Raw genomic sequence first — 24,765 nt, forward strand, 5'->3', positions numbered from 1 at the left:
CACCAAGGGCTTAACATACTGGAGTGGTGGTTGAAAATAAAAATACTGTAACAGCCAGACGTGTAGAAAGGATGCGCAGATGCGTGGAAATTTATAAGATCACAATCAGAAGGGGGTTGTGCTCTCCAGGCAGGCTATGCATCCACTGTGTGCAGGCACCCACTGTGTGCAGGCACCCACTGTGTGCAGGCCCCACTGTGTGCAGGCACCCACTGTGTGCAGGCTTGCAGGCACCTCCCCCCATCTTCCACAGCCCAGGACAGCTCTGCAAAGTGAATCTTTGGTGTGGGAAGTTCATGTGCTGAGCCAGACATGATATGAGAAAGTCTGCCAACTGAGGCGTCCGTGGGGTCTTCAAAGACAATTTTTAGTCTGTTTATGGAGGACAGTGAAGACTGGGAACGCCTGAGCCCGCATCTGTTTTGTATCCCGAGTCTCAGCTGTCAGATAGGCTGATTCTACCTGAGGATACTGTGGAAAGGATCCAGACTCTGGCAGCTGTGACACCTTGCACTAAGTAGAAGGCTATAACGAGAGCTGTGAACCCAAACAACCCTTCCTCCCCATGCTGCTTCTCCGTTCATGTATTTTGTCACAGCAACAGAAAAGCAAGATTCCGACTGAATTATCTCCCCATGGCATTCAGAAGCCTGGACCCACTCACCCAGGGCTCGCCAGGTGTATGTCTCAAGTCTCTGCTCCAACCCTCTCCGTGACAAGTGGTCTAGATTCCATGAAAATATTAGAGGACCGTCCTTTCCTCTCTGAGACTGGGTCTCATGTAGCCCAGGCTGTCTCTGAACTTTCTAAATAGCCTAGGATGACCTTAGATCTCAGATCCTCCCGCCTCTGCTTCCCGCACGCTGGGAGGCCAATACTTCTTCACAACATCTGGTTCATACCACGCTGGGGCTCAGCCCAGGGCTTCCTATGCGATAAGGCATTCGACCAACTGAGCCATCTCCTGACCCTGCAGAGTATTGTTATCAATTATTATTGCTACATAAGTAAATCGTCTGATGGGAAACAGGACAACAAAAACCAAACAGACAAGACGGGCGTGAAAAACAAACCTGGGCACACCAAGGCGCCCACAGCAGGCAGAGCCAGAGGTGGAGGCCGAGGCAGGTGTTTTGCTGGGAAGGGACTAGGGACTGGGAAAGGAGAGTGGGAGTTTTCAAGTTTGGAGCGATCTGGGTTTGTTTGCTGTCTGTTTTTCCTTCCCACGGTCCAGCTCAGAGATGGAACTTGCCATCTGGTTAATGAAGGGCTGGCAAATAAAAAATTATTCGTTCTGGCAAATTTAACTTGTCTTTTAAAACTGATCTGAGATTCATGTATTTATTTATTTATTTTTATTTATTCATGGTCTAGAAAGCAGCTGGCATTAAGCTGTTTTGAAGCAGTATCTCACTGTGTAACCCGGGCTGTCCTGGAACTCACTACATAGACCAGGCTGGCCTTGAACTCCCAGAGAAGCACCCACTATTAAGCGCTGGGATTAAGCGCGTGTTGTCATCACTCCGAGCCAGGTGGCACTAATGTTGAAATATTTTATTTTACCTGGGATGTTCCATATAATATCATAGCCACAAAAATATCACGCCAGGGGTTGGGGATTTGGCTCAGTGGTAGAGCGCTTGCCTAGCAAGCGCAAGGCCCTGGGTTCGGTCCCCAGCTCCGAAAAAAAGAAAGTGATATTAAAACTATTGATGAGAATCAATTACCTCCAGGCTAGTGAGAGACCTGTTTCAAACGAGAGTGTGTGCAACGGCTGAGGGCCTGAGGCGTGACTTCTGAGGCTGTTCGCCAGTCACCACACGCAACCCGTTGTGCGCTCACGCATGTGCGCACACATGCAGACTCCTACACGGGAATGCGCTCCTCAGCACCACGTCATGCACGCCGAGACTCGACATCTACAGAGCCACAGCTGTGGTTGGCTGGATGGGCCTGCCTCTCACCCTGCAATCCTCAGAGGCTCCCCATAACCACCTGTGAAGGGACAGACACCTTTGCAATAACATCTTCGTTGTCCAGTAGGCACACAGCGGGCTGGTAATAGGACACGTGTGTTCAGACAAGCAGGCTAGAAGAACAGAGAACCTCAGGGAGGAAGTTGGACTTTGCAGAGTAAGATGGTTGACTGGCGGTGGATACCAGTAACAGGCAATCCTCGCTGTCAGCCCAGGATGTGGAAAAAGTCTGAACCCCCTGACTGTTGTCCCAACAAAGAGAGCGCCTTGTACCTACAAGGCAACTGCAGCGCAAACAGGCCTGAGTACAGTTCCAGGCAGCAGGTCCGCTCCGTCCTGAGCCCAAACCAGCTTAGCTGACTTCCAGGACAGGCTGCTTGGAATGCAGCCCCACAGAGAAGACTGCAAGCAAGGAGAGAAAGACAGATGCTCCGACTTGGCTTTTCCTCTCTGCTTGCCTTGATTGCCAAAGACCTGGAACTGAGGACTTAGAGGCGGTGTGTAGGGGGGAGGAGGGGAGCAGCAGAGAGATCTTTCAAAGTAGTGTGGCTGGACAGCATTCTTCCCCTCAAACTCTGTGTTGGCTTGGCAGGCTCAGCCTCTTGGCGGCTCACCTCCGCTCTCTCGGGGTGTGCAGGGGTGTGTGATGTGAAGCTCATAAACAAGGCTGACCAGATGGCTCGGTGGGTACCCGAGGACTTGAGCTCAACCCTGGAACCCTCGTGAAGGAAGGAGAGAACTGGCTCCTCCAGGCTGTCCTCCAATCTCCACACGCACGGGCGCACACCATGGAAAAATGAAACTGCAATGAACACACCAACAAAAGAACCCTGACCTGAACCCTCTCTTCTCAGTGTTATGGCGTTAGCTTTGTTTAAAGCTATTTGTCTGGGGTGGGCAACAACCTGGCCACCCTGATGCCTGGTATCCTTGTCTAGAGGCAGAATCCTAACAGGCCTGCTAACGATGGCTCTGGATGGACAGAGATTCATTTTGTGAATGAAATCTTGGATTAGACTAGATGAGATTGTATCGTCCTAAATGGTGGAAAAGGTAAAACAGAGTTTTGTCACGTTTAAACATGTGCGCGCACGCGCGCATCCACACACACACACACACACACACACACACACACACCCTCAGCTCTTGTTCAGATGGACTTCGGGATGAGCCCTAAGCTCTCCTGATTTCTGCTAATGTTCCCGATAGCCATTCACTTCCTGGTTGTCTGTTTCCTCCACCCTGATTGGCCAGATTCCAGTTTACTTGGGAGCTATGTTATGAAGACCTTGAAGCCTCCTCCAGGAAAAGGAAAACTTCCCTCTTCTCTCCTTCTTTTTCCCTGAGCTCTGCAGCCAAACCCACCCCTACCCTCCAAGATGCAGACTGTTCCAACCTCGGATGCTGACATATCCATTCTAGAACCATCCTTTGTCCCCAGAGTGCAGCACCTCGGCATCCAGAGCGCGGCCTCTCACACTGAGATGTCCTGGGGCCTGCACCCCAGATTTTGACTCAGACCACAAGACCATCTCATTCATCCGCCAAGTGCCCTCCCCACCTGACCCACAGACACGCAGACTCACGGACAGACACAGCCTTCTCTCCCTTCTCTCCCTCCACCCACGCCTTTTCCACGGAGCCAGATCTGGGGGTGGGGTGAGAAGAAAGCCAAATGTCTTCCAACCACAGACTAGTGACAGTGTTGTCCTTACAACACCAACCAAAGATCTAATTTTTTTCCCCTTTCCTGAATGCCTAAAAGGAGTTGGAAAACCCGAGGGCACCGTACCCTTGTTTTCTGCTCAATGGAGTCTGGCCAGAATCCACCCACAACTAAACAAAGCATCCTTTCTTGTCCTAGCGAAGTTCTCAAAATCTGGCCAGCCTAACACCCACCCAGAACAGCCCCTTGACCTGACTCCTGCCTTCCTCCTCCGTGCCTTTTGATGGCATTGTTCGATATTCAAAATCAGACCCAAAGTGCCTGTCCACACCCTAGTCTGAAAGACCAAGAACAGAATTTTTAAAAAAAATAGAAAAATAAAATCTGTGGTCTAACCAGTGGTTGGAGCGCCATCTGCTGGCCATGTTATGGGCAGCGCCTCCCTCACTAGCCCTTATGGCTCCAAGTTCGCTTATTTCAAAGTCTTTTCGGAGTTTGACTCCGAGAGAGTATAGCTTCAGGCGTGGGAACTTGTGCTTTTAAGTACGTTAATATCCCATTATTCTATTATGGGAATACGCATTTAGGAATAAAGGCTCTTTTTAAAAAATCTTTTATTCTTTTTCTTTTAAAGCTATTTAAAGGCCCGATCAGACATCTGGGAGGGATGATCTCAGCTTACAACTGCTTTTATTACTGCCACACTTGTTCCTACTATCGTGATAATGACTGTGGCATTGTATTAATCAATAAATCATAACGAACTCGGTTTTTACACACTCTTAACACACACACACACACACACACACACACACACACACACACACACTCAGGTCTGTAGGCCCCAGTTTGCAGGAGAATTTATGATTCTTGGTGGGAGTGAGAAGGAGACCATAACGCAACAAAGACCAAAACAAACAAACAAACAAACAAACAATCAATCAAACAGGAAGGAGTTCTTTTAGAAAAAGGAGGAAGCTTTTTCTAAAAGAGACTCTCAGCTTGGGGAGGCAGAGTTGGGATTGAGTTAATAAATGTCTCTCATATCTGCTCAAAGTCTTTTTATCTGGGATATTATGTTTTTTATCTCATTAAAAATCAGAGGAAAAGCACAGGATTTTTTCTCTGTAAATATTTAGCCTGTCCTCTGAGGAGAGAAAACAGAAGATCACCTCTCTCTGTGCCTTCTTTCGAATTCACTTTGGCCAAATCACTTAGGCAGTCGAGTGGGTGGAGGAGAAAAGGGGTTCTTCTCCCTTGAATGAACGCATATGCCTGTCTGATTTGGAATATTCCCTCAGCAAAGGTGCCCACCAAGTGCGGGTTTGGGTAGTCACGGGAAGCATGCGGCATCCACGGCCTGAGTGCCCATAGCTGCTACAGCACAGCTCACCGTGAGGAAGGCTGGCCGAGTCACACAAGCCCTGTGGGATTCTAGAAGCCCCTTTCCGTGGGCCTTGCTAGGGCCCACCCAGCACTCTGAGCTCTCCTTGACCCACCATGGAGGATTTGGAGAACAATCCTCGCTGTTCCCGGTCCCTTCGCCAGATTCCTTCCTTTCTAGTATTTTTAGTTCCCGGGCTACAACCTCATTTATAAGAAAAGTCGGGAAGCCTGGGAAAAATCTCGTCAATGAAGCATCCAGCTTGTCTGTCCATTTTATTGAATGGGTAATTTATTTTTCCCTGGAAGCTGGGTGTCCCCCCCCCCGAGTGGAGGCAAATACAAAACACAGATGTAGAAGTAATTTTATTTCAACATTTAGTATGTAAAATTCTCACTTCAAAAAAACGCCAAAAATAGCCTAACACAGATTTTTCTGGAACTTAACCCCTTCTGATTAGGAGCGAGGTTGTGTCTGCCACAGATTCAGCTACCGAAAACCTTAATGAAATCTCCCCTTGGCCTCCCCCTCCAAGGCCACTCCTGGTCTCTAGTCCCTGAGGTGTAAGAAGTTGAGGCAGAATCCGAACATTTCAAGTGGAAACTGGTTCTTCACCGAGTCTCCCCCGACTAAGAAGTTTGAGGAGGTCGTTTTAATCATTGTATGTTCAAAATCCCCGCTGCTGAGTTCAACACAGCTCTCTGCGCTGTCTGCGGACGGGTTTTTGTTTGGACTTTCAGTGGGACTGGGGGGGGGGGGGGGAGAGAGAGAGAGAGAGAGAGAGAGAGAGAGAGAGAGAGAGAGAGAGAGAGAGAGAGAGAGAGAGAGAAATAGCCCTGCTTTGAAGTTCCCACATAATTACTGTAAAGATCTGTGAAAATACAGAGCCAGGAGCCAGCGCTTTGCTCAAATCTGGAGATGCAAAGGCCGTGCGCAGTCCAGGAAGACTCTCAGAGCGGCGCTACTTCCAGAAAAATGCAGCCAAGGTAGATGGGAGGTGTGTGTTTCCACCCCTGTGTGTCTGCAGGAGGCAGTAAGAGGAAGAAGAGCAAGGAGAAGAAACTGGAGAGGGGAAAGAGATCCAGAGAAAAGGAAAACACTTACTGGGGGAGGGGAAGGTGCTGGTACTATTTACAAAGACTGGCGCAGAAACTAAACACTGCAGATACGATACGGAAGGTTGGGGGTCGGGGGTGGCAGGTTCTGGTCTCCGCTTCTTTGTAAGAATACAAGCTAGGGACATCCGAGGAGAAAATGGTTGCAGCCCTGGAGATTTGTTCTCTCTGACCGATCGGCCCAGCTGCAGCGGCTGGGAAAGTTCTTGATGTCACAGTGCCCCCTGGAGTAGCACCTGGAAGGGACCCCAAGGGCCACCCTGCGGCTCCTTCCCATCGTCTTTGTGCTTCTTACTGTGGAAGGAGGAGGCTTTAGAGGGTCTCCCACTGGCCAGGCCGGGGGACAGACAGACGGGGACAGCTTTGAGAAGTAACTTCCGATTTCTTTCAGCTCCTTTGGGAGAACGGGAAAGGAGGGGACAAGCAATTTTCTCCCCCCCCCCATCCCTTTAATCCTATTTTAGTTGAGATCTGACTTGGAAATTTCTAAAAAGACTTTAATCTCCTGTCCTCCAGATTGCTAACAGAGGGTGATCGAATGAGCGTGTGCTGTGCGAGTGGGAGAAGGTGTGTGGGCGTTGCTTATTTACGAAGCTTCCCACTCTGCTTCCACCGGCGAGAACCCTGACGGGTTCATTAAGCGCTGTCCATGAATTGAAACCTTTGACATTTTTCTTCAATTGTTTGATCTCCCAGGTAAAGGGGAAAAAAATGTACTCAATCATTAAAACTCATAGGGGGAGAAAAAAACATTAAATTCGCAGGCAGATCTGGCCGCCCCACAGTGACTGTGGATAGATAGCTTAGGTCAGCTGTATCAATTCCCCAAAGTTCTTAATAAAGCAAATTACAGTTGGCGACGAAGGAAAGGGGTTAGGGGAGGGTGTGAACAGTGTAAACCAGAGGAAGAACCGTTTCCATAAATATTTTCAAGATTATAAAAAAGCTACTTGAGGACAGAGTGTGTTGAGCAGGGTCTCAGAGTTAGGGCTCGTTGAAGCCATTAAGTATTTATTTTTTTCTGATGAATCAGTCCACGGCTGTGTAGCTCTGATGTGATCTGAAATGTCATCTTGGAGGGTCCTGGTGATTAGGCCTTTTCTTTCTTCCTTTTTATCCATTTCTCTCATTAAAGGGCCGGTTTTCCTGTTATGTGTTTCGAACTTTGTTCTGATCTGAAATTCCATCCACCCTGTGTATGGTCCCCCCCACCCCCAGTACCCCCCAAGAAGGAGTACATTCAAGGCTGATTTGAGAAAAATAACAAATCCGGTTGTCTCTCTCTCTCTCTCTCTCTCTCTCTCTCTCTCTCTCTCTCTCTCAACCGCTTTTGATTTTACTGAGCTACGAAATGCAGAAATCATTTCTCTGACGTTGAGAACGTCCCACTTTAAATCACAAGGTACGTCAGACATAACTGCCTGCATTTAAAGCATTCTGTAATTATAGGAAGAAAGAAATAGTGTGTGTTTGGGGGGGGCAGAATGGCTTTTAAAGAAACAGTGCTGAACGTAATTGACTTGCAAGCCATGTCTGTCTTTTATAAAGTTCATAATTTCCCAGTCAATTCTTTTAAGTTAATAACATCTTAAACGTAAAAAAAAAAAAAAAAAAAAAAAGCATTAAAGGCACCTCCTCTTGTTTGCCACCAAGCACAACACACAGAGAGGAAAAAGTATTTTTTCTTAATGCATTTTTTTTTAAGACCTCAGAGACGGAAATACTTCTCAGGGAAATGTCAAACTCGAATATCTACATTTTATCTACATGAAATAATAAATCAAGATCGGGTTTTTTTCCCCCATCTGACCAAAAAAAGAAAAAACAATAAAGTGGGTGTAAGACATTGTTTTATGTCCCCCCCCCAGACAACCTTCTTTTTTTAGCTCGCAAAAAAAAAAAATAGTAATAACAGAAGATACTCTGTTGAGAAAGATAACACGTACTTTCTCAAAACTTGGTGGGAAAAGTATTAATTTTCCTCTGGGTAAAGGAAATTAGATATATGTTTTAGGGGGGAAAAAACATATACTATGTCAGGGTGATATGATCCAACAAAAACCCAGGAAATTCAAAACCAGGCTGATGCCAGGCAAGGGCTGCCGTACCACTGTCCCTGCCGACAACAGATTTAGGGGTATGGAGTGCCCGGGTGAAACTCAGGCTTCCTGGCTCTCTGTCTAAACAGAAAAGTGTTATTTCAACATCAGCCTTATCCCACAGGCCGGGCCCTGGCTGTCTCCACTCTATGCCCTTCCCCACCTGAAACGTACACTTAACCCCAAGGACCCGTGGACCCTGGAGACAATCCCCACCTATTTTATAATAAGAAGGATTTTGAAGGAGAAAGCTATATAATAGAATCGTGCAGGCTTTGGTTTGGTTTTCTTTGAGGAAAAGCCCAGGAGAGAATCAGAGAGAATACAGAGTTGGGGAGCTGTGGCTCACGGGGGTAAACAGACGCGCTGGTGGAGTAACCCCGGCTGTGCTCAGGTGTCTGTGGACTGTCATGAAGTCACACCCTCCTAAAATGTTTCTGTCCCAAATATCAAAGTGTTAAGGACCCAGGGCACCACCAGGAGCCCCTTCCAGAAGGTTCCAGTTCTGAGCCATTTATGGATTCCAGATCATTAATTTACTACGGTGTTGTTAATTACCACGGAGTGGTAGAAAACTGAACTTACGGGTTTTGCGGATGAGGTTTCTGTGCGGCTGATTGTTGGGAGCTTGGGGGACTAACGGCTTTCAGTTTTACCGCATCCAAAGATTTTAAGAATTTGGGATGTGGGAAGAAGCGGGCAGTCTCTGCGGGTAAATGCTTTCCACAGGTTACAACAGTTAGTAATTTGAAATGAACCCTGAAGATTTCTCTTCACATACTCTGGATCCTTTTAGGGTCCTGGCCAAAAGGAAAAAAAGGAAGAAAAAAAAAGAAGGAAAGAGAAGGAAGGAAGGAAGGAAGGAAAGAAAGAAAGAAAAAAGAAAGGAAGGAAGGAAGAGAGAGAGAGAGTTTTAAAAAAGATTCTTTAATGTATCTAATTTGGATTCCATTGAATGCTTTTTACCCTGATGTTAAGATATTTTGGCGATTTTAATTCCCTGACCCCCTCTGTATGAAAAAAAAAAAAACTCTTTCTTGAAGAGATTTAAAAAGGGGGAAGAGGAAAAATCCTTTTTAAAAGGCTTAGGGGAAAGCGAGAGAGAGGCTTTCTTTCTCAGAAGCTCAGCTGCGGAAGCTGAAGGCCATTTTAGGCACGGCAGAAACTCATTTACCTGAATCGCTCTGTCACCCCGTGGCCCTCAGCCAGTAAACGGTTCCGTCTACTGCCAAATAAAACCAAATCAAAAGCATGTTTGGGATTGGGGTGCCAGAAAACGTCCCCCCAAAATGAAAAGCCAGATTTCCACGATGTTTGCTTTGGTTTCTCTGCAGGAGGGTTTCCAGAGAGGGGATCTGGATTCCACAGCCTTTCTGGGTATGGCCGTTCCTGTAGAGGCCGCAGAGGACTCTGTTCTCACCCATGAGAAAAACTGTCCCTTCAGTCTTTGTGCAAAGTGAAAGAGAAAGTGACCGTCAACGAAGGTATTTGTTTCTCTCACAGAGCGTGGTTTAAGACTCCAGCTAGTGAAGACTGGGAGTCACTCCTGGGACTTGAGGTAGAATTCCTCCCGCATACCCGGAAAACAGTCCTTGCCTCCTTGGGGACAGTAGGGAAGTGTTTGTAAGAGATGTTACTCCTAGATGGACATTAGCTAACCACAGTAGGCCCCATTCCACTTCCAACTCTCCTAAATGGCAGGTGTCTGAGGTGGAGCGTTGGGTCGTAGCAAGGGCAGTCAGCATTGAGATGCTTTTTTTACGTCCTTAAACTGGGAAGGTGCGTCCATGTATGGGCCTGTGTGTTTCTGTGTGTGCACGCTTATATGTTTGAGTGTGCGTCATGTCTGCACCTCTGTATGTATGTGTCTGTATGTCTCTCTGTGTGTTCATGTCTTTGTCTTTGTATGTCTATGTGTCTGTCTATGTGTGTACGTCTATAAGTGTATGTCTGTATGTCTCTCATTCTGGGTATGCCTCTGAGTCTGTATATATCCCTGTGTGTATTTCTATGTGTGTTTTTGTGTTTCTGTGTGTGTGCGTATGTATTTATGTGTATGTCTGTATCTGTATTGTCTCTGTGTGTTTATACATCTATGTGTGTCCGAATGCCTCTGTGTGTGTATGTATGCATGCATGTATGTATGTGTATGCATGTCTATATCTATGTGTATGTATTTGTATGTTTGTCTATGTGTGTGTGTATCTGTATGTCTCTCTTGTGTCTGTATGTCTATGGGTGTCTGTGTCTGATGTCTCTGGGTATGTCTGTATGTGTGTGTGTGTCTATGTTTCTTGTGTCCATATGTCTGTGTATGTCTGTATGTTTCTATATGTGTCTGTGTCTGATGTCTCTGTGTGCATCTGAATGTCTGTGTATGTATGTATGTATGTGTATGCAAGTCTGTATCTGTATGTCTCTGTGTGTTCATATGTCTCTGAGTGTGTGTAAATGTCTCTCTCTGTATGTATGTATTATATATGTACATGCATGTCTGTACCTGTAAATCTTTGTGTGTTTGTATGTCTATGTGTGTGTCTCTGAATGTCTCTCTGTGTGTGTTTGTATGTCTATGTTTGTCTGTGTCTGATGTGTCTGTGTCGGTATGCCTATGTGTATATGTGGTGTGTGTATCTGTATACCTGTGTGTCAGTAAGTCTGTGCGTGCCTGAATACCTATGTGTACACACATAACCTCGGCTGTTTAACCGATCCACTCTGCCCCAGACATTGCAGGCTCCGTTGGGCTGAGAGGCTTCACTTCCAGTTTCTTTATTTCCAGACAATGAAATGAAGCCCAATTGAAAAATGGATGAGCTAAGGCTTTTCGCTGATCTCCCTTCCAAATTAGATTGCTTTCTCAATCTGACTGAGTGCTCAGGAATTAGTCAATAAGGCAACTAATTAATAATTTGACTTGGGGGGGGGTTAGTTTCTCAGTTACACATGACACAAGGCCCCAGTCTTCTGAAGGTGCCAAGCTCCATCATCCCACCGTAGCTCACCATACTGAAAACCTACCAGCTGAGGGAGGAAGGGGGCCGGGACTCACTTTACTAGAGGCCTTGGGAGGGGTGTGGAAGTACCATGTAGGGATGGGACAGGATGCATAGCGAGTAAGAAGCTGTTAGCATCAAAGGCAACACACTCCATATGATAATTCTATATGTCATCTCTGTGACCTACATTCTGTAGTAATAGCATGTCGTTACCAGAACTGTGATTAGCAAGTCTGTGAAGCACACTGAGAGCCCTGGTGAGAAGGCGATTTGAACACTGACTTAGTTGATCCCACTGTCCGACGTGTGGCAAGGACTATGACACACACCACCCCCTTTCTTAAAGTAGGGAAACTGAGGCCCAGAAAGTTCAAACCACCTGACAAATAGGATAACAAAACACTAAAGACAATATTGAGGACTTCGACCCAGGGCGGTGACTCCAGACCCTGCTGCCCTCTAATTCGTTTCCTCTCTAAGCGTGCGACCGAACCAAGGGACGCCTTGGGAATGTTCTTGGTCCCTTGAGAAAACAGTCACACCAGACTGATTCTGTCTTCTCTGTGGCCATGTGAGAGGCATGTCTCTCTGAGCCTCAGTTTCCCCTACGCAAAGAGACCCAAGAAGACCCTTTGAAAGCATCGCTGAACACCCAGCTTTATACAGAGGAAAATAATTAGCAAGCACCAGTCTGGGGATGCTCAAACACCAGATTTGAAGACACTAAAAAATCCCGCCAGACTCTTCCGGTCTGCACCTTAACACATCTGGAAAGGGTTCCTGACTTTTGTTAAGAATAAACCAACCTGGGGTTGGGGATTTAGCTCAGTAGTAGAGCGCTTGCCTAGGAAGCGCAAGACCCTGGGTTCGGTCCCCAGCTCCAAAAAAAAAGAACCAAAAAAAAAAAAAAAAAAGAATAAACCAACCTTGATGTGGCACGGGGCTTGCCTTGCCTGAGCCTCAAAGTGAAATAATGACATTCAAAATGCAGAGTCTGAGTCCTCACAGACTCCTGTGAACAACAAAGGGGAAAGCGTTCCCTCTGTGAGCAGTGGTGAGCAGGTGATCGATCGAGTAGTGGACTTGGAGTCAGGATAACAATAACAGGGCCGGTGTGAGGTCCATAGAATGACTGTGAGGACGGTGACCATGACAGTGAGGAGGATGAACACGGTGGCGCTGATGGTGATGGCCGTGCTGGTGCTGATGACAGGGGTGGCCGTGACGGTGATGGTGGTGGTAAAATATACCGCTGAGGATGTGGGTTGGGGATGGTGATGATGTTGGTGGGGAAGAGGGCGATGATGGGGGCCATAGGGTTTGGTAGTTGTGATGGCGGTGGTGGTAGAGATGGAGATGGAGGGGGGGTGGGGGGGATGGTGGTGGTGGTAGTGGTGTGCAGGGCATAGTGTTTTTAACAGTGACAGGGTAAAGCGCTGGGGCTATCTGCTGTACTCTACAGACTAAAATACAGAGGTCCCATGTAAGAGGCCTGGTTGAGATAGAAATCTATCTTCCCCCGCTGGCCCACTGCCTTTGTCCACCACTCCATGCTAAAAATAATCGAAGGGAGAACTGGCTGAAGGAAACTGGGAACAGCAGGTCAGAGTAAGGACCAGCGACCTCAACCTTCTCCCACTCCAGCTCACTTCACATGGCCAAACAGCTCACTCTGTCCTCATCAGACCTCGGGCACTACCTTTTAGGGATGAAGCCACCTTCCTGTGCCCAGCTGAGATGGGGAGGGAGAGGAGGCTGTAGCAGGCTCCTGTGCAACCGTGAAGTAGTTCCCAGACCAGAACTGCATGACAGCAAGTCCCATTTGCTTCTCTCTGGGGGAGATATTTACTTTTACTGGTTGGATTCAGGAGGCAAAATAATCAAGTAAAATTTACTATTTCACTTTCCACGTGGGACTAAGGCTTGTGGCCAAGTCTGGGAGAAACCAGAGCTGTGATAGAGAAAGAAAGGGGACTGAGACGGGGAGATACATGGGCTAAATGCCAAGTTGTAGCCCCCCAAAATGACATTATAGATCAGCTCGGGGGTTTTCAAGTTATGAGAGAAATTAACCTTAGGGTCCTAAGGAACCACACTAGACAGAAGTTGCACCCAGAATACATGGCTAACATCTAGAGAATGGTTACACCATGTCCCCTGAAGCAGACATTACTAATTGATAACGGCACTCTTTACCAAGCCAGTACCTACCTGTCATAAAGTTCCCAGAAGGCATGAGCAATCTATTTCAGGGATGAAAATCACTTCCCACTAGGCAAGACTCACGACAGCTTGTGCCTGATGGACCAAGCATTGAAAGGAAGATTGGGTGAGTTTCGGATCCATGTAGGGTCCAGGCAGCAGCAGGAGTTTAGAGTCCCCAGTTAGGTCACGTTTCCAATTTTTCCGGTAATAACTGGCTCACAGATTTACTTATCCGTCTCTAGTCATCTGTCATCTATCCATCCATTCCTGGCTCACTACACCTCAGTCCTTCATCCACTCAGTATAGACCTTTCTGGATGCTGAAGAAATGTGGATGTTGAAAAGTGAACCAGATAGTCTCAGCTCCCATGTAGAAGGAGTTTATAGTGACATGGGATGGGGAATACAGGGGGCAAATCCCAAGTTTAATGCCCTTCTTCCTATTGTGATCCCTTCATCGAAGGGGAAGTGTCAGGGGCTCTCACAGAACACCTGGGGACCCAGGCACCAGAGAAATATAGGTGGGAATCAGGAATAGTCTCCCAAGTGGGGACAATCTTTGAGCTGAGCACAGAAGGACAAAGAGAGGACTGGACAAAGGGACAGAGTTTCCGGATCCAAGACACACTCTGCAAATGCCTGCTGGGGGCAGAAGCACAAGGTGCTGTGAGAACTAGAGGTCAGAGGGGAGTCCAGGGGACCTGGGAAAATGCCCCAGTTGGTGCTACTGAGATGAGATAGGTGTACCCCTCACCTTCTAAAAGCTCTCCAGTGGCTTTGTATAGAGAGAGAGAGAAAGAGAGAGAGAGAGAGAGACAGAGAGACAGAGAGACAGAGAGACAGAGAAACAGAGAGACAGAGAGACAGAGAGACAGAGAGAGACAGAGACACACACAGAGAGAGAGACAGAGATAGAGACAGACAGACAGAGATGGAGAGACAGACAGAGACAAAGAGAGAGACAGAGACAGAGAGACAGAGAGACACAGAAAGAGACAGAGAGATGGAAACAGAGAGACAGACAGAGAGAGACAGAGAGAACTCCAAGCCCCGCCCCTGAACGGGAACCTTAAGCAGGAGATAAGAAACTCAGTCTTTTACGTCTCCTCTGACACTCTAGTGCCCAGGGCCAGTGCCTGGCACAATGTCAGGCAGAGAAGATGATCTGAGAAGTAGTAGATGTTCAGAGGACTATACTCTTGAACCCAGCTTGTGGTACTGTAGCCTTGGATGCTGGAAGAGGACCTGGAAAAGAAAAGGAGAGGATGCAAGGAAAGAGAGGAAAAGAGTTTAGAGAGAGTGGGGGTGGAGTGTAGGGGAGAGAGGGGAGGGAAAGAGGGGAGAAAGGGAGGGAGGAGGGAGGGAGAGAGGGGAGAAGGAAGGAAGGAAGGAAGGAAGGGAGGGAGGGAGGGAGGGAGGAAGGAAGGAAGGAAGGAAGGAAGGAAGGAAGGAAGGGAGGAAGGAAGGGACCCTATGTGAGTATAGGAGAGGCTACATCATAAACCAAGGTTTCTAGTTTTCCAAATCCAATAGGAAAACACCCAGCCATACTAATTATTTCCAGAATTAAAGCATTTTGGGAAGCATACATCCGACTCCAGCCGGGCTGTACGAGAGCCCAGCATGGAGAAGCCGGACTGTGCAGCCTGGGTGGGGGCCCCCATTGGATGCTCCCAGCCGGAAAGCATTCTCACAGCCTACTAAATCCTGAACAGTCTTGGCAAGGCCAATTGGCAGCAGGCTGGAGCTCCTGCACAGACTGACAGCAACTTCTCAGCACGGCCTCATGGGAGGAACACGGGCCAAGCAAACGCCTAGGCCTCAGCTCCCCCATCTGTAAAGTAAGCGGTGGAGCTAAATCAACTCTAATCTCACCCTAACCCCCCGCGTCTTGCTGAAGTCCCCTCCTTGGGGGCCTTTATCAGCACACACACTGCTGGAGGCATGGCTGTAAGACAGGCTTCCCCGGGCCGGTCTTTCTGGTCACGTGATGCTTTGCTCGTAGGCTCCAATCCAAAGGACTCCGCACAGCACACAAGGCCTCTTCCTGCACACCCGTCTTCAACTCATCTCCTTGACTTTCTCCCGATCCCGGTTCCTTTCAATCCATGAAGTAACTGCCCCAGAACTCTCTCTTCTCCCCTATCTGCCACACCAGGATTTATTTAAAGACCTCTGTCTGTCTGTCTGTCTGTCTGTCTGTCTGTCTGTTTGTATATACATGAGGACTATTCTTCGCCGCCCGTCAACTTGACTACATCTTGAATTAATTACCACCCAGGCGGCGGGATACACCGGTGTGGGATTTTTCTTAATTGAATTATTCAAAGTGGGAAGACCTACACTCCATCAGGATCTTTTCAGGTAGAAAAACCCACCTCAAATCTGGGCCAAGCCTTCTACTGGTGCCTCTATAAAGGACATGGAAGAGAGGGACACTTGCTTTCCTTGACTGCTTGCCCTCGCTCTCACTGGCAAGTCCACTCCTCCGCTGGCATTAGAGCCTGCTTCTTCCAGATCCCAGTGCACAGTGACGACCAACTGAGACATCCAGCCTCACGGACTGAACACTACCCCATTCTAGATTTTGTTAGCCATGTTCGGGACTAGCTGGACCACAACTTCAGCCCATAAGGCATTCTAATAAATTATATTTATTATGTATATAATAAATTATATATGTATATCTATAATAAACATATTAATAAGTAATATATAAGTACATAAGTGATTTATAATACATAAATATGTAAAATATATAAGTAATAAGTATAATTCTATTCTGTTTCAAATTTCAGTCATGACGTAGCAGAAAAGATAATTTTATGGTTGGGGGTCACCACAGCACGAGGAACTGTGTTAAAGGTCACAGCGTTAGGAAGGCTGAGAACCGCTGCTCTAGAGAAGCCTGCGTGTACCTGAGTGTGCGCATGCGCACACACACGCGCAGGTTTCTCAGTTATATGTGCATCTCTGTCTTCAGTACCCGTGGAGGCCATCAGAGGGCACTGTATTCCTGTACCTGGTGTTACAGAAGGACGGGAGCTGCCATGTGTGCTGGGAATAAAACTGGGTCCTCTGAAGGGCACCCAGTGCTCATAACTGTGGGGCCGTCACTCCAGCCCCTCCCCTCTTTATAACGTGGGTTCTCCAGGTCAAACTCAGCCCTTCCTGCTTGCATGGCAAGCACCCCACGTACTGAGCCATCACCCCACCTCTCCTATGGTTAGTTTTATAACAGGTAAAGCAGAGCCCAGGGCTGCCTTTCATGGGTGGCCTGATTTCCATAGTTGGTGTCCCGGAAGCAAAGCCTTCATCAGGAACTCATAGATAACTGACTTGGAAAGAGATCCCAAGAAGGAAGCATAAGGCAGCGAGAATACAGAAAGGCCATTCTCTCAAGGGAGTGACTGAGGTCACAGGATCGTGGTTTTTGTGAAATCTCCCGAGAGCATACAGTGGAGACCTCAGGACTCTGGCCCTGCAGAAGGGAGGCCACAGTGATTTAGTCCAAGAGTCCCATTAACCATTCGTTAAGTGTCCCTCTTCTAGGTAGACCTTGGGTGAGACCAAAAACTGGACCTGAGGAGAACTGCCAGTCTTTGAGGTTCAGAAGGGAAGTTCAGCTTTATTGTCTCTGGCTCCAGAATCCCCCTCCTCTCAACTGCACCCATACTGAGAGATCGATTCACAGTTTCCAGCCCAGGAAACCCTCAGGTGGAATCTCCACACCCAGGGGTGATGAGCCATCTGCAGCCCCACCTGCTGCAAGCCCTGTGGGAATCTCCTAGAGCTTCCAGCAAAGGTGCAGGCAGGAGGATGCTACCTCTGGTGGAGGTCACTGCGGCCTCCGACCTTGGCTGTGTGCTTCCAGGTCAGTTAGTTCTGTGTGCACTGGCTTGGGTGAGATAGTGAGTGTCCACTGGCCTCTCTCTTCTGAGGTCACAGGTGAGAAGCTGGGTGAGGGCAGGTGTGTCTGTTCCACCTCTCTTTCCTTTCTTATTAGATGTTTTCAATGTTTTGATTTTAGTTTGGTCTGGTCTGGTTTGGTCTAGTCTGATCTGGTTTGGTCTGGTCTGGTCTGGTCTAGTCTGATCTGGTTTAGTTTGGTTTGGTCTGGTCTGGTCTGGTTTGGTCTGGTTTGTCAAAGCAGTCACATCCAGGAGGCTTCCTCCATTCTACCTTTGAAGCAACCAGGCCTAGGCCTTTTTCTGAACCTGTCAGAGTTAATATTAGTGTCTGCTCTCAGAAAAGGACAAAGCAGATATAGCTGTCTTCATGGCCATCATCATCGCTGATGAGCCTACTTGTTCAGAACAGAACTGCCTGGAGCAACCTTGGCACCCAAGCTGTGGCCAAGCACGACAATCATTCTGGCCACTCAGTGCCTGCCTATGAGGCTGCACATCTGAGCTCTGTGTAGACAAGTGCAGCAATTGATTGTTGATGTCTGCCATAGGTACTGGCAAGGAGGGTAGAGTACATACTGCCAGAGGCTAACTCTGTGATACCTTCCCCACTAAAATTCACGATGAATCTCTCTGAGGTAGATCTGAGGGATGTGTGGAATGAAATAAAGTGTGTGCTTTGGGTTGTTTTGTTTTGTTTTGCGGAAGTTTGGGTTTTGCTGGAGGCCCACACTTTGGAAGGCATCTGAAGATAGTATTCTCCACCCAGAACATTCCCACAAACTCCTGCCTACTTTCTCAGGCTCACTAATTAAGAAAATGACCTACAGGCTTGCCTTTTATGGAGACATTTTCTCAATTGAGGGTCCCTCCTCCCCGGTGACTTTAACTTGTGGCATAAAACTAGCCAGGACATCTTTCCTCTCCCCTTAATCCTGTCAGTGCTAAGAAACTCATAGAATTACACACACACAGGAACAATGCCCCTTCACATGGAGAAACTGGGGCACTGAAGGATGAGCAGATTAATGTCTTTTTAAAACCTTTTTGTATTTTTAATTTTTTACCGTGTGTCTATATAGGGGTGCGTGCATGTCAGTGCAGTGCCCAGAGAGGCCACAAGATGGCATTAGATTCTGTGGAGCTGGAGTTACAGGTGGCTGTGATCTGGGCACTAAAGTTGGGGTGCCCTTAACTGAGCTGAGCCACATTTCCAGCCTGAGTCCCATCTTTAAGTGCTTTGGTACAGGATCTAGCCCAGAATAGCAGGGGCTGGCAGAGTCCAGCCTTGTCCACATCTTTGTGTTGCTTCAGAGAGCCAAAGATCTAGCAATGTGTGCAGGAAGAATAAGGGACCCAAAGGCCTCCAACTCCTGGGATTGATGAGGCCACAGGAAGCTCTCAGCCCAATGGAAGCCAGCTGGCAGCAGGTGAGCAGCTACCTCACCCATCAGCACCTCTGGAAGCAGGAACCAGCTCTGAGCTTCTACACCCTCATTGCCAGGGGCCCAGCCGCAGGAACACCTGTTGGCCAATGGAGCCTTGAATCCCTACTTGGTTGCTAGTCCCCTCCCGCATGTCCCGGAGCCCCCTGGGAGAGGAGGTTCCCTGGGTTAATATCTCGAGCTAATGAGGGGTAGCCGGTGGGAAAGGTAAGGTCTACTTGATCTGGGTCTTGGAAGGAAGCCAGGGTCTCTCTGGTCATTGATTCTCTTTCCAGGTTCGCGTGCCATGTGGGGAGATTAAGATGTACAGCCTGCAAATGGGCTAACCTTTCCCAGGCTTTTAATGAGCCTTCCTGTACTGTAGCTGTTTCTCTTTCTTGTGTGTGTGCGTGCTCACACGTGCGTGCATACACTCCCTAATGAAGCCCATATGGAAATACATACCTGCTCCACTCTAGTCTTCAAGCAGCCCTTACAATGGGAACGACTTTTCCCCCTTCGAATTTAAACCCTCGGTTCGCCGACATGCGTTTCCAGTAAGCCCAGAAAGCGGATTCAGAGAACAAGCCAGGCTTCCTCATAGAACATGCTAGAAGGGCACCAACAGTCCCAGGCACTATGGGAGCCCCTCGTAAGCCAAAGGGTTCCCAGAATTCCCAGTGCATCTCAGACTTCCCTGTAGATGAATTAACATGAACATATATAGACCCTAGGGAGAGAGAGCTTCATCCACTGCATTCCTGGGACACTGGACTCTAGAGAGAAAATTTTACTCTCTTGATAACACCAGTTCAAGGTTTGGAGGGGTGGGAGCAGATTCTGAAGTTCTCTAATCCATGACCCCTCCACACACCCATTCTAGTCTCCATCAGGGCTGCCAGCAGAAGTTTTTATCACCACCTCATCTCCATCCCAGGTTAGGGGACTGTTAGGGCCGCTTTTGTGCCTCTGTGGCAAGAGGAGAGGGAAAGGAATGAGGAGAGGACATCAAGATTAAGCCGTGAACGAAGCCAGCTGATGGAAATCCCCGGAAACCCTTCCCCACCTGGGCTAAATTTGAGAAACAGGGAGCCTTCCACGAGTCAAGAGACACAGGGGCAGAAGGCACATGCTGTGTATGTGAGTTATAAAAGGCCCTGTGCCTGAGGGTCTGTACCACCTTCCCCAGCTCAGAAGCCCATATTGGCTTTCAGGACTGCACTTCTCTCAATAGACTGCCTGTTTCTATTGTCCAGTCTCGTGCCAGGGCCACAAGAACCTGACAACATCAACAGGTGTCTCCCAGACTCTCACCCACACTTACAGCAGCACCCTGACCATACAACTTTAAAAGGACGAATTTGACTTGGGATTGTCAGGGGTTCAGAATAGTGGGACATGGAAATGTTCACAGAAGTGGGTAGCTGTGATTTCTCCATCACCACAGACAAGAAAGCAGGGGAGGGTGGTACAATGCTCAGAGCCTGCTCCTAGAGGCCTACTTCTTCCACCCTGGCCTTTTAAAGGCTCCTCCTGATGCCTTCAAATTAGCACTGCCAGCTAGGGACCAAACCCTGAAAACAGGAGCCTCTGGGGAACATTTCAGAGTCGAAGGTCAACAAGGCCCTTAGGATGGTAAGTTTCCCAGCATCTCAAGCTAGTCTGAGAAACGGGAGCTTCGGGACTCAAGGTATCAAACAGTGAACAGTTGCTGAGAAATGGAATTCTCAGGCCTAACTCAAGGCCTAGGGGAAATCCTGAGAACGGGTGGCCACCAGCAAGACAGCAATAACGGGAAGGCCATGGGTGAGAGAAGTCAAAACGGAAGCAGCCAAGGCTGTAATCAGAAGCAGAGTCCTAGTACTTCCTGGTAAAGAGAGGAATAAAAGGCCAGGGAGCCATTGAGGAAAAAGGCAACAAAATGCAAGAGAAGGGACCATGGATTTAAATTTTTAACATCCAGAGGAGACAGAGGGAGCTCCAGGGGGGAAAAGGAGCGTGGCACTCATAATTCAGGGGAAGGTGAGTGAGCAGAGTTGCCACTAAGATGGGGAAAATTCAATGGGTCCAAACCGTAGGGTAAGATACGTGCTGGATCCAGAAGAACTAAGACAGTCCTCGCTGGTTCCTTGTGAAGCATGATGGGTAGGAAACCGGAAGAGGAAGCAGGAACCCGTGGCAGAAAGATGAGCAGAGGGCATGCGCAGGAGTCAGGACCGAGGGGAGGGGGTGGAGGCAAGCTCACAGAAAACAACACGTTGATGCCCTAGAATGAAAGCAAAGCAATCAAACCAAAGTCAGGGCGCTTTTGCTAAAAATGACTGTTGGCTGCTTCGTTTCAGTCCCTGTGACACTCAAGAGCTTCTTGTGCTGCGAGTAGCTACATCCAACGAGAAAATGAGAAACCTAAAGAGATGAGAGCCAGGTCAGTTTCTAAGTCGATTTATCCCTTTTTTGGAAATCCCTTTGGAAATACCTTAGGTGACCGTGTAACAGATTGCCTTCGGTGACGGGATCCCTGGGGTGGCCCTGCTTTGTAAGCACATAAGAGGTAGGACCCGACTTTCTGTGGAAGACTCCATCACACAAGGAGTCCACTCAGAGGCAGACAAAAAGGTAAGACAGAGGCTGGGGAATGGAGCCCCGAGATATCCCTAGAAGGGGAGGGGAGGGAAGAGGACAGACTGGCTGGGAGGATTGAGCCTGAAAACACAGGAACTAGCCCTGCCATCTCCTTCACAGGGACTGCCCTGTCTCCAGAAGTCCGGCCCAGTGAACACTTTATGACCATGAACCCGGGCTGTATTTTTCTTTTTAAGTTTTGTTCTTAAGATTACTTGCTTTTTGCTGTGGTGAATATTTTAAAAAGGCGGAACCTTTTATCCTAGGGCCACATGGCACTGCAGGGTATCTTTATCTCGTGGCTACACACTGATCCCAAGTACTTTCTGACCCAGGCGGTCCACGGTTCCAGCATGGCACCTTGCCATGCTGCTCTCTAGAGTTAGCTTTGGCACGGGAGGGCCATATTGAACTAACCTAAAATCAGGGCTCTAGGAGTCCAGCAGAGGCTGGCCTATGGCGGCTCCCTGCCCCGGATTCTGCCCACACTCCCAGCAACCACCCTCTGGTAGTTAAGGTATAAACTCCCAACTACCCGGTGAAATCAGGACTCAATAAACTGTAATTTAGCAATCAGAGTTATGTGTTAAATTTTCAATCCACAATACATCCACACCATAAACTCACAACCAATTGATAAAGATATAAACCGCCCTCCTAGGTAAGATAAATTGACCTATAGAAATCCATCCCTTAAGGAATATTCATAACCACCTAGGGCCATTCAAGACCACCAGATCTGGGTTGACCTTCCCCTTCTCTCCCATACAAAAACGTTGTCCCCACCTTACTTTTTACTGTCCATTCATTGGCCTTGACCTAACTTGTGCCAGCCCTCACCTGCATATAGACATCAACCTACACTTTTCTTTTGTGCGCATGGGTGCTTTGTCTGCATTTGTGTCTGTGCATCATGTGTGCCCGGTACTCATTCCCCTGGAACTGAAGTTAGGGATGGCTGTGAGCCACCCTGTGGGTGCTGGAAACCAAGCAGGGTCTTCTGCAAGATGGGTTGGTCCTCTTACTAACTCAGGGAATCATGTCTACCCAAAGCCTGCTGTTGAAACTACCCGGCCCTCGTTCTTCACTGCGACGGACCTAGCAGACTAAGCCAGAGAGGGTGTGTTCAATAAAAATAAAATCAAGCTGTAAAACGGGAGAGCCGTGCCACAGAATCACTTCCAGTGCAAAAGAGTGCAGGGCGTGTGCCGGAGGACACGCGCGTCCATGGAGAAAGATAAGCGGAATGTTCTAGACCCAAGTACTCCCATCAGTGGGGGTGGAGGGTGTCAGAAGGAGATGGCTGTGCCTTGCTGCTCGTTTCTTCCGTCTGGTACAGCATTTCTAGAGGCTATAACTCTGAGAGACTAACAGCAGGCACTGCCTACTCATCCACAATGGCGTCCGCCCCTGTGCTGGGGGCCTCGTGCCTTATCTGTAAGACGTACTCGGTCTCCACAACCACCCAGCATATAGGAACCATCCCCTCTGTTTTCCAGAAGAAGAAATGGAGGTACGGAGGGGAGTGGGGGAGGTTAAGCAATACGTCCAAGGGTCACCAAGCAAACAGTGGCCCAACCAGGTGTTTAGAGCAAGTGATGGGCTTTTCTGGCCCTGACCTTGAACTCCTAGCCCTGCGCAGATGCCTGCTAAATCCTTTTGATTTAGTGTGAGGTTTTTACGGGCACGCCTGAGTACAGATGTACACAGACAGACAGACACCACACTGGATCACACATTGATGGTTCTTCATGGTGAGCTAAGTACTGTTGTCTTTCCCGCCTAGGATGTACGATTTAATTGAACTAAAGACGCCATCCCTAGCAGGGTGACCCCTACCATATTAAATACACGGAGACAAATCTCAATTTCTCCACTCCCCTATGCCCCGGGAGCTGACCCCTACGCCGTTGGATGAGGGCAGGGTAAGCGTCCCATTCATATTTTATAAGTTTGTTTAATGGAGCCTGATTTTTTTGGGTTATGTATTTTTAAAGACCACACGGCTTAGATTGATGGAGCTGCTACTTCTGACAAACCAGGGAGCTGGAGGCAGCCCAGCCCTTCTGGGGTCAAGAGGGACAATGGGAAGGAGACACGGATGGACGGAGCTACCTCAATGCCTGCAGAGTGGAACTGGTACAATAAATTATGTCTTCCCCTATAATGGACTGACTCCGCCATTGAAGACATGAGATACAGCGGCAGCTCTGACCAGGGAAGGGGATTCATGATGTGTGTACCCTTAGAGAAAGAGGCTCTGACCGAGTGAGCCCTGTGGGAACAGGAGTGCATGTGTGCTTGTGGGCATCGATAACTAAGGATTTCATACTGGAGAAACTAGAATTCAGGTCTTCATAAAGGACCAAGGAGGGACCTTGGGTTTTCTTGACCCCTCCGAGCCTTGGCTGCCTTATCTGTACTGTATGGGGAAAAGGATCAAGCTAGGCACATGTTCCCTCCATGTGTGACAGATGACACGGGAAAGATTAAACACTTAAAAGGTGTGTCTGTGGCTGGGGAGACGGCCTGGTGGGTAAGGGATTGTAAAGGACTCAAGTTTGGTTCCTGGCAGTTCTTTCAGGCAGCTCACAACCACCTCTAACTCCAGCTCCAGAGGGCCTGAGAGCCTCTTCTGTCCTGCACCTGCACACGCGCACATGCACACACATACACACGCATGCACACACATCAATGCATACACATACTTTAAAATAAATCTTTTTTAAATGTGTGTGGGTAGGGATGTACACCACTGAGAGAGCGCCTGTGTCACATGCCCTGGGATCTATCCCCAGCATCTTGGTGTTCAGAAAAGGTCCTCGAGGACATGTGGCCATCTCTCCACCCAGGTACTCCTGGAGAATAACCACGAAGGAGAGACCTTCATGAGTCACATCCCTACGTACCTGAGGGTGGCCTTGAACTTCTGACCCTCCCGTCTCTGCCTCCCCAAGCTGGCACCACAAGTGTGCATCACCACTTCTGGGCTATATGATACTGAGGACTGAACCTAGGGCTTCCTACATGCTAGGCAAGCACTCGAGCACAGCAGCTAGCCACATTCCCTTTCCTGACTCTCTAATAACGCTGTAAGGGAAGGGCTTCCTAAAGGAAACACTGGATGCTGAGATTTCTAACAGCCAAGGGCCCTGAGAATTAGTGAGATACAGCAGGCAGGCAGGCAGGCAGGCAGGTACGCATGAACGCACAAACACACACACACACACACACACACACACACACACACACACCCCAAGGTCATCATTCTCCAGGGAGAGTGAGTATCCCTGAGTCTTGTAAGTGGGTCCCAGCATGGCCACTGCCAATACAGCCATCACACAGGGGTTGGGCACCAAGGACCCCC

General features: G+C 48.3%; 1 long non-coding RNA gene across 4 annotated transcripts; it reads left to right on the forward strand.

The window, feature by feature from the left end:
- Positions 1-5,779: 5,779 nt before the first annotated feature.
- On the forward strand, positions 5,780-23,562 carry LOC134481202 (uncharacterized). 4 transcript variants are annotated; one of them, XR_010056551.1, is made up of 3 exons: positions 5,780-9,724; positions 21,119-21,201; positions 23,396-23,562. It is a non-coding gene; the product is annotated as an uncharacterized LOC134481202 (long non-coding RNA). The 4 variants fall into 4 exon arrangements; XR_010056554.1 differs by having other exon boundaries at positions 5,780-6,837; XR_010056552.1 differs by having other exon boundaries at positions 21,119-23,562.
- Positions 23,563-24,765: the final 1,203 nt, after the last annotated feature.

Source organism: Rattus norvegicus, chromosome 12 (assembly GCF_036323735.1).
Source record: "Rattus norvegicus strain BN/NHsdMcwi chromosome 12, GRCr8, whole genome shotgun sequence".
Classification (NCBI taxonomy): Eukaryota; Metazoa; Chordata; class Mammalia; order Rodentia; family Muridae; genus Rattus; species Rattus norvegicus.